Source organism: Alexandromys fortis, unplaced genomic scaffold (genome assembly GCF_014885135.2).
Source record: "Alexandromys fortis isolate MF-2015 unplaced genomic scaffold, M_Fortis_MF-2015_v1.1 scaffold_38, whole genome shotgun sequence".
Lineage (NCBI taxonomy): Eukaryota > Metazoa > Chordata > Mammalia > Rodentia > Cricetidae > Alexandromys > Alexandromys fortis.
Window position 1 is genome coordinate 2,580,088 of NW_026067916.1, and position 13,423 is coordinate 2,593,510.

Below are 13,423 nucleotides of genomic sequence, written 5' to 3' on the forward strand. Positions count from 1 at the left end.
ATTAAGTGTTTGTGGACATCACATCTGCATAGGCCACTGTGGGCCATCCTGGGCTACATAGTGGGGCCCTGTCCTAACACACCAGCACCATACTTATTTTATCACATTAGAATAATTTGTTTTATTTCTTTAGCTTTGTCTTATGCTAGATTTTGTTAAGTGCTTGAAAGTATTGTCTAAAGTTTATTTCTGAGTTAGATCTAATCTGATCTTCTTGCAAATGTAATTTCTCACAAGCATAAATATTTGATAATTAGAGTCTCCTGTCTTGCATGCCATGTGTTTATATATCTGCTTCTAGTGTCAGAGTGCACTCGGGTCCTTGTGCGTAGTAGGCTCTTTATTGCCAATCACTCATTTGGCTCCTTGGCTGTAGAGAACACTGTTGTTCACAGTACAATATAAATGCATGCTTGTGGAATAAGTAACTAAAAGAGTAAAGGAGAGTTTTTTTCATCAGCCCTTTATTTTTTAAACAGTATACCTTAGTAAACAAGAGCATTTCACATACAGTTTCAGAAAAATATAAGCCATAGGAGTTATTATGGTGAAGTGACCAAGCTGACTTGAATCATGGGTTATTTCAGAGAGCCCTGAATGTGGGAAGGGAGTTTGCCTAAGATAATTTTAGGACCCAAACACGGAGTTGGGAAATTGATTAGTTATTTTAAGGATATAGTCAATATTTTATAGATGCCTCGCTGTGTGTTATAGGGGAATGAAAAAAGCCAGTGATTGCATGGTTTGTACTCAAGGACTTTAAAACAGGGATGATACCAATAATAAAAGAGCGTTTTATGAAAACAGCATATAATTAAATCCTAAATGATTCAAATACAGAGCAACATTGGCTTTGCAAAAGGGAGCGCTTTTTGGGTAGGAGGGATGAGCAATTCCATAGAGAATCTCAAATCTTGAAAGACATTTTGGACTTAGAGTCTGTTCTTCAAACATAGTGTTCACACAATTCTAGAGCGTTCTGCTATTACAGCCACAGCTTGGGCTGGGGAGCCAATTCTGCCCTAAAGTATTTGCCGCTTGTTGGTTCCCAGCTGCTCCGCCCTGAAATAATCAAACAGGAACTATATTATTTAAAGTACTGTTTGGCCAACCACTTAAGTGTATTGTTAGCTAGCTCTTACATCTAGAATTAATCCATTTCCAGTGTTTTGTATTTTACCACAAGGCTCGTGGCCTACTGGCAAAGTTCTACCATGTCTGTCTCTGGGCAGTGGCTCCATGGCTTCTCCTCACTCCTCCTTCTTCCTTCCAAGCATTCAGTTTAGTTTTCCCCCACCTAGCTAAGTTCTGCCCTGCTATAGGTCCAAAACAGCTTCTTTAATCATTAATGGTAATCACAGCACACAGAGGGGACTCCCACATCACCATGCAAACATGGGAGCCTGAATCTAATCCTAGAACCCATGTAAAATGCCATGCACGGCAGTACATCCTTATAGCCCCGGCACCGGGAGGGCAGTGTAGAATATTTATGAGTTCCAGGTCCGTGGGAAATAAGGTGTATGGCTTCTAAAGAATGACACCTGAGCCTGACTTCTGAAATGCAAATGCAAATGCAAACACACACACACACACACGCACACACACACACACACACACACACGTTTATAACTTATTTCTTAGCTGGGTAAAGAAGGAAGTACATAACATAATATTTTTATTTTAACAGTTTTTTTTGTTTCTGTTTATTTGTTTGGTTTGGGTAGGATTTTGCAGGGACTTTTCTTTTGTGTTGCAGACAAAAATCAAGGTCATTATTTCTGAGTCATTCAGAGTGAAGAGGGTGAGGTAGCAGGAAGGCAAGGTAGTTCATTTGGATCAGCGGAGATGTGATGGGCAGATTGTTCTTTCTCAGCCTGCTGGCCACACACAGACTCAAGACCAGAGCTTTGGGGATACGGCCCACTCCCCATTAGCGTAGTGGTTACCGTCTCTCATGACTATATATTCATCATGCAACTAACGTTTATGAAGTGAGATTGCCATGCCCCTTTAAAATTGCTTGTGCGAATTATTTTCCAGTTTTGTTGCACTTTAATTTATGAACCTTGGTGGCCTGTTTTCACTCATAGCATTTGTTTTAGGGTTCTAAAACAAATATGAGGGAATGATAGATCAGCCTCTCTCCTGTAGGGGGCGCTAAGAGAGTAGCAGTTTAGTACTCCTTGGCCACCCAGCACCTTCTGGCATGACTTGGCACAATTTACTTCAAGACTGTGTACTCTGGTTTGTGCTGGCATTTTATTTTTGAGGGTGTTGTGGGTCCTAAACCCACAGTAATTCTTCAAGCTCATAGCTATGCATTCTCTCACTTGGGTTCAGTAAATGCCACACCTGTGTGATTATTTTTTTTTTTAACCTCATGTATTTGAGGCATGGTAATTTTAGAGTTCTCATTATGTCTCATTTACATATGACAAATGTATGCACATAGACACATTAAACCATTTTCCAAGCGCTTGCAACATTGCTGATAGTAGCCTAAACTTGGCCTTTTGTAGGACCTCAGTTTATTATTTAATGGGATTGTCACTCAGGACACTCACTGGCTTCCTCTAGTGCTTTTAAAAAAATTGAATTGAGCATGATAAGGTGCATCTCTTGATTAAATGTGTTTCCTCCTGTGCAATCACCATTAGCTGTTTGGCTTCTATTCCATATGCTTTTGAAGCCAGCCCTGCATTGCAAATCAATAGCTTTCTGGAGAGACTGTGTTGTGGACTGCCTGGACAGCATATGCATGCTTCCCTTGGCTGCAAAGCTGCTGCAGAGCGCGGTTACTCTGCCTTCCTGGGAACTCCACAGGCAAGTCCATCGTGTTTGCAGGAAAAAAAAAAATAGATTATTTTAGGGAAATATTGAACTGTTAAAGCTTCTGATACTGAACATTAGCATGTCCTTTGTGCTCTTCTGAGACCATTTTTTTTTTTTTGGTTCTGCTCCACTGAGATCAGCTTCTCTGAGTGATTTCTGGATTTTTCCCCCCCTGCTTATGCTTCCCCCTCTCTTGGTTGTAGTACGGCCGTACCATTTCAGCTTGCTAGTGCAGAAAGATGTGAATTCAGTTGCTGTGTGAGGCTGGCCTGGTGCAAGCACATTGCTAGAGATATGTTAAAGAGTTCCAGGTGAATCCAGCTTGAGAGAGACAACCGCAGAACGGTAAGACGGAGCATGCCTGGAATCCTAGCAAGGGTTTTTATTTGGAGCATCTCGGCACGTCTGAATCCTGACTCACTCATTTACAACTTGAAAAGGATTCATTTTATGCATGTCATTTTACTCCCTCCCTCTATTTAACTGCCAGGACCGCCAGAGATTGATAAAGGGTAATTTAAATTAAGGATCTGATGGGGGGGGGGGGTTACTCAGGGAGTCTCCGGAGGCTCCCGAGGCTATTGCTTGTAGTTTGTAAACACCAGTGGCGGAGATAAGATGAAGAAAATGTTCAGCGACTGCTTCTTTACCAGAGCTGAGTCGGATTTCTTGGAAACTCGTCTTTTTTTTTTTTTTTTTTTTTTTTATAGCTTAAAGAGCCCTTGCTGATTGTTTTGCCTGGTTATGCTCGGCTGAATGCCCTCTGAGTCAGGCGACTGAAGGACAGGAGACCACTTTTCCTCCGGGTAAACTGATGGCTGTGAATTGAGCTGCCTTGGACCGAGTGGAATTGATATCTCTACTATGTTAGAGATCCGCAGCTTTTTCTCTGCTCACCCTCTCCCCTCCTTGAGTCCTGAATGCAAGCGTGTTGCCGGGTAGAGGTCAGGGCGCTGTCATTTAGCATCACTATATCTATAGTGGTTCTGGTTTCCTGCAGAGAAGTGGGAATTCTCCATGCACTTCTGCTGGAAGTGCTGGCTCTGCTAGTGGGTTGTTACCATTGTAGACACGGATGGAGAACCCCTGCATGCTGAGAGGCTGGGGTAGTAGACAGCCTACTCCATCCAAAATGAGGCTTGCCTGCTCAGGGAGAAGATAAAGAACCAGGTTGGGATATAAACCTTGACAGAGGATGAAATTGTACTCGTCTCCTTGATTGAGGCATAGTATTAAGTAGTGGGGGGGGTTGAAGTTGAAGGATATATTTTTATATTGTTCACATTGAGTAATACATTACATGATCCTGTGAATTTGTCTGGGTCCACCTTTCTTGAAGGTGCTAAATATTAAGGATGTCAGTGTTAGATATTTTCCTTTAAAATATTTTACTTTGAATGCTTCAACAGAGGAATTCACTTGAACTGTGCATGCTGCAGTCAGTGAATATCCATCACTGACCAAATCATCAGTAACTTACATCTTGGCCAGAAACTAGTTTTATCTAATTTTGTGATACCAAACAGTCTAAGAATCAGCTAATTTGGAAAAACAGCGATGGAATCTAGGACTCACAGTAAGTGATTTATTGGAGGAGGAGCTTCTGTACTTATTCAAATTTAAGTGTAAAACTGGGCTTTGATTTCTAGGAACGAATATTTGGATTTTGTTCAAAGGAGTGTTGGAATCTTCTTGTGTTTTGGTCACTTATTATTTTCCCAGAAAGTAAATGGAAACATGAACTGTTATTTTCACCTGATTCTATTGAGATGATGCACTGCTTGCTCTGGCTTTTCCTGAGAGTGGTATGTTCTAGATATTTATATTTTTACCTTCACTTTGTGTAAGCTGGGAGGTTTATTTTCTCATCCTGTGACAGAAGGAACGGTACATCTGCCAAAAATAATTTTAAGAAGGGGACTAGTAGAGCGGTAATTCGACGTTGTGTTGCAGTATCCCTCTCCCGTCTTTATCACGCAAACATTTATTATCCATACACTGTGTCTAAGACACTGGGAGACACGCTTGCAGAAAGAAGAGAGGAGATGGAAGGCTCTGGGGAAACGTTACCATTTCCCCTGCAGTCCGCACCATGTGTCCTCTCAGACAGTAACTCTGGAACTTTGCAGACGGTGTAACGACTGCTGAGGAGAGCCTCTTTCCTGCAGGCAAGCATTCACTTACGTACACACATTTGTGCACAGTCTGCCGTGAGACACTGTGAGCGGAACAGGTCGTTCTGGTTCCTGTCGTCGTGGAGAAATTCTGTGGGAAATTTTTGTTTTCCCACTTTGGTAATGGTGAAAGAGGTAATGGTGTCTGCTTTGCTTTTTAAAACTATGTTTAAAATGCACATTCCACGGACCTCGCCAATTTTAGGTTGACAGGACAGCGGCATTATTGAGTATATTCGGTGTTTTGCAATAATTACCTCTATCCCTTCCCAGAACTTCCCGCCATCTCAAACAGTTAAGTAATAACTACCATTCTCCCTTTTCCTCACCCTTCATAACCGTGATTCTGCTTTCTGTGCCCGCGAGTCAGCCTCCGCTAGGTACTGTGTTTCTTGTCAAGTGGAATGACGTCGTATTTGGCTTCTTTCGCTTAGCACGTTTTTCGCAGTTCCCTGATGTAGTACCGTACATTGGAATTTCATCCTGTGGAGGGTATGCTTAGTTTTAATATGGAAAAGATAATGGTTTTCCTCCTTAGTATAGGGTGTCACTAAATCAAGTTCCCATATGGACACTGTAGTAGATAACTTAGAGCTTCTAAAAGTAGTAGCCCGTGGAAACAGCAAGGCGTGAGGACTAGCAGTGCACCCCGAGAACCACCCACTGATACCTGGTTATTTCCATGGCCTAGCGATTGAGCATCGTACCTGGACTGCTTACATTTCCTTGTCTCTTCTTTGCTGCTAAGAGAGCAGTGATCAGTCGGAATGTCCATCGTGAAGCGGGATTGCGACTTTTGTCATCATTACGATTTCGCCTCATTGTGCTCCCAGTGCGTTGCTCATTCTAGCTGTAAGCAAAGACATCAGAACACCACTCAGGTTTCCTGTGAACGCTGTGCCCTGGCTACCTTCTGCCCCCAGTCCCGTTTGTAGTGGACAGTCAACCAGAAACCCTAGCCTCCGCATTAGTCAAGAAGAATGGAGAGAAGGTATATGCTTGATGCCACAGTACACAGTTTTTCATTAGACAGGCAAGCTTAGCTTCATCAATAAAGTCTTCCTTTCTTGATTTTCTCTACATACCACTTCCCTTACACCCAAGATATTTTTCTAATAGTTGTTCCTTTTTAAAAGGGCATGCCATGGCCCCACCCAGAGCCATGTATTTGTTTGCCAATGTCTGTACTGGATCCCTGGAAATTTTATATCTATGTCTGCAGGCACCTAAACATGAACAGAGGAACAATGTTTATTATGTGAGCCATCCCATCTTTCTAAGTAGCCTTCATCTTCATAGTCTGGGTTTTTTTTTTTTGGGGGGGGGGGATGGGATCTTATATTGACGTGCTGACTTTTTCAACTTAATACATAGCTGAGACCCCCCGCCTCTGCTCTCCAAGTGCTAGGATTACAGATACTTGTAACCACACTTGGCATCCTGTCCTTAATGATTCCTAATGCATCATGCTCTTCTGTTGTTTTTTTTTTCCCTCTGTTATTGCCTGACTTTTCATATGAGGCAGACTCCGAATTAGATTAATTAAATGAATGTTTACTTGGGTGGTGAGCTGGAAGAGAGGCAGGAACGGCAGGCCAGAAAACCACAGCCCAGTTAATCTGCGTTGCTTTGATCATGCTTTTTCTCTTGTATCATCAGCGATGAGGTGGAAATGGATGGACAGTATTGTGCGTGGGATGTAGGTCTCTGGGGACCCATGTGCAGTGGTCAGGAGCTTCTGCTGTGTGGTTTGGTCCTGCAGTGAACCTCCACTCCCGTTGTTTACTCTCTGCGTGGTCTTGGACAGGTTGCTTAGCTCATGTGCATTTGAGTTTAATTACCCATGAAACTGAGATAATGATGTCCCCTCCTGAGTTCTTGTAGATCATGTTAGCGGTAGTTTTTGTGGTAACTGCTATAGAAGAGTTCCACGGTAGCTGGCCATGGTTACTGCCATTGTCACCTTATCTAGAAGCCCCCCCCCCCCCCCCCCCCCCCCGTTTTCTAACAGCTACATTCTTTTTTTTTTTTTTTTTTGCCAGGGTCCCAGATCCTTCTCCAGTTTGCCTCATTAGAGGATGTCTTAGTTTTACAGAAGATAAAAGGGAGTTGTAAGGAGGTTGCTCATCTCTGCTTCTCATCCACCAGACTTTGGGAGGGTGTCTGTTGCAAAGACATGCTTTTCTGTCCAATCGACAACCCATTTCAACCAGCAGCCAGTCCCGCCACTAAATGAGATCTTGCTAAAAAGCTTGGCGGTGGGATGCTCGTGGAAGCTCTGGGTTTGTTTCAGGCGGCAGACAAGCAGCAGGGGGTTTTCATCCCGCTGCTCGGCTCTGTTCACCTTGGCCGGCTTAGTGAGGAGTCACTATTGACTCTTCCCTGGTGCGGGAAAGGAGAACGGGTCTTCCTGAAGTCAAGGGGCGTTTAATAATAATTAAAGAGTCACTGTTGGTTTTACTATTGCTGAAATTTTAGCTCTTCACCGTGGATGGGCCAATTGTGAGGGCTGCATTGAAGGACACTTCCACGTTTTCCCAAAGGCTCCTTGTTCCCTGTGTTTCTCTTCAGGAGCTCTGTGTGGTTAGTGGCCCACATTTGAGTCTCTGAAAAATGGCGAGAGCTTCAGAAGTCTCTCTTATATTCAGTGATGCCCTGTATTTCTCAGCATGCTTTGGTCGGGTTTTATTTAGATGGATTTTTTTGGAAGATAAACACCACACTTTAACCACTGTGACATCAATCTCGACCGTAATTGCCAAGCACTAATAATGCATTACATTTTTATTAAAGATAGTTTGATCCAGGTGAGACGATGGAAATTGTGTTCATTTCCTATGTGTTTCAGAATAAGATCTTAGTACGGCATTTTATCTCTTCTTCAGGGAAGAATTATTTTTAAAGTATTTGTAATCTTCATTATTACATATTTCTATAGTTACCAGGTGAAAAGAGTGCAGGCCCGACTGGATCGGCCTGATCTCCAGTAGCGCATTCCTTTCAGTTCCCACTCTTTAGTGCCATTGTGCTTCCTGCATGCTTTATCTTGCGTGAGGGACAGAACAGAGAGGAACTTGAAAGGTATACTCGTGAAGATAGAACTGACCCGGTTCAGCACAAGCAAGCCAGGGGCGATTCCGTGAGGCTCAGAAGTGAAACAAGAGGATTCGGATGGCACCCGGGACTGACCTTTTCGCACAACTTTTCCGGCAGATGACGGCTTCTGGAGTCTGTTATGATGTCTTTTAGAAGGCGAAATTCAAACAGTAGGCGTTCCAGGACGGGCAAAAAGCCATCCTGGCTAGGATATACCGTTGATTTCTAACTCAGCTCATTTTATTTGCTCTGAGAACTCCTGAAATGGTGCGTGGGCTTGGTGTTTAAATTGCTGTGGCTCATGTTAATCTTCCTGACCAGGTTCCTTCTCTGATGCATAATGGGGGATCTTTTGAAAATACACAGTGTCTCCCCCTTCTCAGGAAGGACCAAAGACAGAGCTTAGTGAAAAGAAGCACTCTATATAAACCTGTAGCGTCTTCGCGAGCGGAGAAAAAGGTCCTTTTGTCCTGGAATAGATTTTTTTCTTTTTTCTTTTCTTTTCTTGTTTGGAATAGATATTTTTGAAAGCTTTAAAGGAACAGTGTCTTGATGAAGAAACTAATTAGCCATGCATTGAAAGCCTATTTGTATGGCTTAATGTTTCAGTTTCCGTGGGGATTGTTAGTTGGTAGAGCTTCAGTTTGTGGAACAGCAGGACAGGGTCACTCCCTGGCCATGTGTGGAATCTCATCATTCCACATACGCCTTTTCTGGTCTGTCTGACTACAGATATGTGGTCAGGGGAAAACACGGACATCAGTTCTGCTGTTCGAGCTCCCAGCAGTGGATACTCATATTGGCATCCTGCGTGAACGCTATTTTCTTAATTCTCTTTCTACATGATGGTATTTTAGCCAGATTACAATTGGGGGTATCAAGCAGGAGTCAGAATTTGTATAATACCTTCTTTGACCTTTTGGGATGCTTGGGACCAGTGTTTGAAGGGTGTTCCGTTCAGCTTTCCACACACTAGGAGTCAGAGCCCAGGTCCTTTTCCAGTCTATACAGGATCATTCCATTCCGCCAAGCAGGCAGAGGGCTCCCTCCCAATGGCAGGGCTTGCTGTAGGGTAGGAACACAGTACTTTGTACACATCTATGTCTTTAAAATGTTTCCTTCCTAGATCTAGGAGTAACTTCTTTCTAAAACTTTTTCCTCCAAAGATGCCGAATAAACCTTGGTAAACAAGTGGAGCACAGTTTTGGATTCAATTCTCTTGGGAAAAATATTAATGCCGTTAAAAAATAGTCATGACGGTTAATGTTGAAACCTTTACTAGAACATATAAATGTTCCTTTACTAGAAATATACAAGTGCATTAACCTATAGGCAGGAAGCATACTGTAATAATTTGTGTATATTATTCATTTTTACCTTAATCTCCTTGCTTTTTGTTTTCAAATAGAGAGTACTTATATACACATTGGCCGTATATTGTTAGGAAACTTTATTTCCATGTGCAAAATAATAGTAATTATCTGAAATTGCCATCCTATTTTGTGGGAGGTTTGAGCAAAAGTTTTAGTCAAAGATGATGACGCACTTGTCACCCCTGTGGTTTGAAGAAATGGAAACAAAATTTGTTTCTAAAGGCGTTGACTTTTCTCCTTTATTTGACCATAATAACAATATATTATTACGTGGTCTAGGACACTGTGTCTCAAACTTCAACCCCGAGGACATCGTGTTAAAATCAAGATTAATGAGGCGGGACTGTGGTGGCCTGACATCCCAGGCAGGGCCATTCCTACTGTGAGCATCAAGAGAACTATAGAGTATGCTGGAGAAGTGTGATCCCCTAAAGATAAAAGCGTGACTAAGATCCTACGTAGGCCTCACGTGACAGTAGAGATGTTACCCTTGCTGCTTTAAATTTATCATTATAATAAAAAATTGAAGATGCTAGATTTGTATAAGTATCTGCATATGTCTTTATGAGCATGTAGACAAAACTATATCTCAATAAACCCAATACTATATATATACATATATGTGTATATATACATATATATAATAAGTAATATAGAGCTACTTAGAGTTAGTTATACTGATTACATTTACTAAAACTTTAGCTGCTGGAAGCATACGCAAATATTCTCATTAGAATTAAAAACAAACCAAAACCAATTGTCCAGCTTATAGACACTGGAGCCCAGAAAGGATATAACAAAACTACAGACCCCGAGGCAATATGACACGGTTCAGCTTTGTCCGTGAAGGAATCAAATAAAATTAGGTCAGATCCAAAGAAGCAAGTCAGTAGAGAAATATATGTTGCATTACTTTAAAGAAACAAAATGGCAACAAATCCTGGCGAGGATGCAGGGGACAGCAATCCTTATCTACGGTTGGGGCATCCTTCATGGAAGTCAGGATAGGTGTTTCCTCGAACACAAACACGTGCTTCGTGTGTTCCAGCCATGTCATTCATAGCCGTACACCTCGGGGACTCTAGAGTCAGCATTGGACAGAGACAGAGGCATACCGCAGTTACTACATAACTATATGTGAGGATCAAGATGAAGGATCCTGTTGTGTGGTGTCAGTAGATGAACAGATGAAGAGAATGTGGTGTAGATACTGAATGGAAATCGTGACATTTGCGGGAAAGTGGATACAGTTAGGGGATCATGTTAGGTGCCATAAGTCAGACTCAACCACAGGTATCACATCTTCCTTTTCTGTGCAGAGCCTGGATTACTGGAGAAGAGACATAAAAGTAGAAGACGATTTGGAAAGAGCGGAAAGGGGGCGGGCAGGATGGGTGGTGGAACGTGTGTAAAAATACGTATATGAGAATGTGACGATGCAGCCCATTACTCTGTACAATTAATATGTACAAAAATGGATGGAAAAGTAAATAGCATTTTAGAACAAGGTCGCTGCAATGCACATTGAATTGTGGTGAGTAGGAACAGCCAGTGAAAGCATTTTCATTGGAAAAGATCTCAACTCAAGAGCTTGTCTCCATTTAATATAGTTTCTGAGGGTGATTTTTAAGACAGCCTACTTTATTTATTTACTTATTTATTATGTATATAATATTCTGTCTGTGTGTATGCCTGCAGGCCAGAAGAGGGCACCAGACCCCATTACAGATGGTTGTGAGCCACCATATGGTTGCTGGGAATTGAACTCAGGGACCTCTAGGAAGAGAGGCAATGCTTCTTAACCTCTTAGCCATCTCTCCAGCCCAAGATGCCCTACTTTTAATTAAAGGGACAGGCTTATCATTGAGTAGTTATTGGCAGAGCGTGTATTTCCTGGCCATACTCTTATCTTTTAGGACACTAAAGACACAGAAAACAGTTTATGTATTCAAGGTATTTACAGTGTGGGCCTGGAATATCATTAATACATGAGAAAGATAACGACAACCAAACAAAGAGAGGCTTCCTGCTGCTCTAGTCAGATATATGAAAGCAGGCTGCTTGTAGCTTACCTGTGTCTATGAGAGCAACAGTTACTTAGCGTAGGTTTGGAAGCACGATCTGAAAGTGGTGTAGGTCATAGTAAGGGCGTTCGTGGTTGCAGCAATGCCGCTGATGCAGGGGCAGAGCTGCTGTTGACAAGTGTCCTACAGTGTGACTTGTCACATCATGCTTTACACGACTGATTCCTTAGCCGGATACTCACGCTGCTATCACTGAGAAATGATTCTTTGATTTCAGAGTTAATGAAAACATGAGGCCTGAAATACCAAGGTAAATGTTTACAGTATGTGCCAGCTCCATGCTTCCTGAATCCTCAGCTGATCAGGAGGAATGGTCTGTAACACAAAGGGAACACAAAGAAGTGAGCTTATCTGCTTGGCACTTATCTATTTAAAACCATTCGCCACTTCTAACCTTGGGCCCATTTTCATGCTAGAGGCAGGAAAGGTCAAGGCAGCTGCTCAGTCCACCCGCTCTGCCATTCAGCCTGCGAGAAGACAGACCTAGAGAGAGTTCAGCAGACCTGTTGTGAAGTTGTTCGGAGTCGCGCATGCTAGTCAGTGCTGTTATGCAGAGCTTGAGTTTGGTAAAACAGGATGGTGAGTAATAGAATGTCCATGCTCGTGTCTCCATATGTACATGCCATATGTACATGCAGTTAACACATCCTTTATCTTTGTTCCGTGTGCTCCGAGAGGCTCCTCCATCTACACAGATGCCTAGACACACAGACATGCAAACGCACGCACACTAATTCAGGAGAGAAGAAACCACAGCCCACAACACGGGAGGGGATGCCGTCCTCATCAACCCCGCAGGTTGAAATAACAGACAAAGGCGGCTGTCATGGGCATTATTCCAGTGGTGTTAGAATTCCTCTTCGTCCTCAGAATACTGTTCCTAGCTGTCTCTTTATAATTGAAATTCCTTTTAAATTTGTTTATAATTTTTAAAATTCAAGTATTTTTAGTGGAGGTAATATTTTACATAAAACCTTATAGATGACTAACGATGATTTTTATTGGGAGCAATTCTGAGAGAGGTTGTTGAGTAGGAGAAAATACTTAGAATTCCATGGTGGTAATGTACAATGCAAAAAACAAAACAGAGATAGCTAGAAATAGATAATATTGTTAAGACAGTGCTTATTGGCATAGCTTGTACTGCCCCTGTGGTAGACACTCCCTTCATGAACCTCAGAAGACCTTGACCTCGCCCCTGCTACGTACGTGGGGATTATTTGACACAGGTAAACTTGGCATCTTTGAAAGCCATTCTTTTCTGGTAGCTGCCTTCCACTAAGCAAGTAGAGAAGGTCACTCTGGGATCTTAGAAACACACCAATCACCAGAAAATGGCTGATTCAAAGTGACAATTTTCAACCTGAATGAATTCGGTCTAAACGAATGCCAGCCTTAACCGAATTACGCTCTTTCCCATCTACTGCTGAGGTTTCAGTAGACAGCTGGCTAGGTTTACATAGCTGCAAGCAAAAACCATAGGTCAAACTCTGCCTGTTGGAGCCCCAACACTGAATATCTGACTTTTCCTTTTCTTAAACCACGTTAGGGTCTACCAACAAATTAACAAACTTTTGTTAAGGGTGATCAGGCCAACTCTACGAGATGGAACCTATATCTGATATCATTAATGAGGCTAAATAATTCATGGAACCAGTGAAGTCCTACTATGATCATTCTGCTAAATTAACAAAGCAGTTACATGACCCCCAATGGTATCACTGTCTCCATAGATCAGTGCCTTGCGCAGGCCTCGTCAGAGATGCTTCTTCTTGTGGTAGACAGCAGTTAGCACAGAGACTCCCAGCTGCACAGTGTTTAGAGGGCGAGAGACTTTGGAGCACTCAGCCCTGAGTGGGAT

The 13,423-nt window shown here is 42.4% G+C and overlaps 1 protein-coding gene across 11 annotated transcripts in view; it reads left to right on the plus strand.

Moving 5' to 3' along the window:
* Positions 1-13,423, plus strand: part of Cdk14 (cyclin dependent kinase 14) — a 575,534-nt gene that overhangs the window by 99,737 nt on the left and 462,374 nt on the right. Inside the window, exon 1 of one of the 11 annotated variants that reach the window (XM_050139710.1) lies at positions 3,082-3,180. The exons of 9 other annotated variants lie outside the window; for them this stretch is intronic. The gene's annotated coding sequence lies outside the window, so the exon portion shown is untranslated. Of the gene's footprint in view, positions 1-3,081; positions 3,181-3,620; positions 3,642-13,423 lie in introns of those variants that run through there. One more of the 11 variants, XM_050139712.1, reaches the window with a different exon arrangement.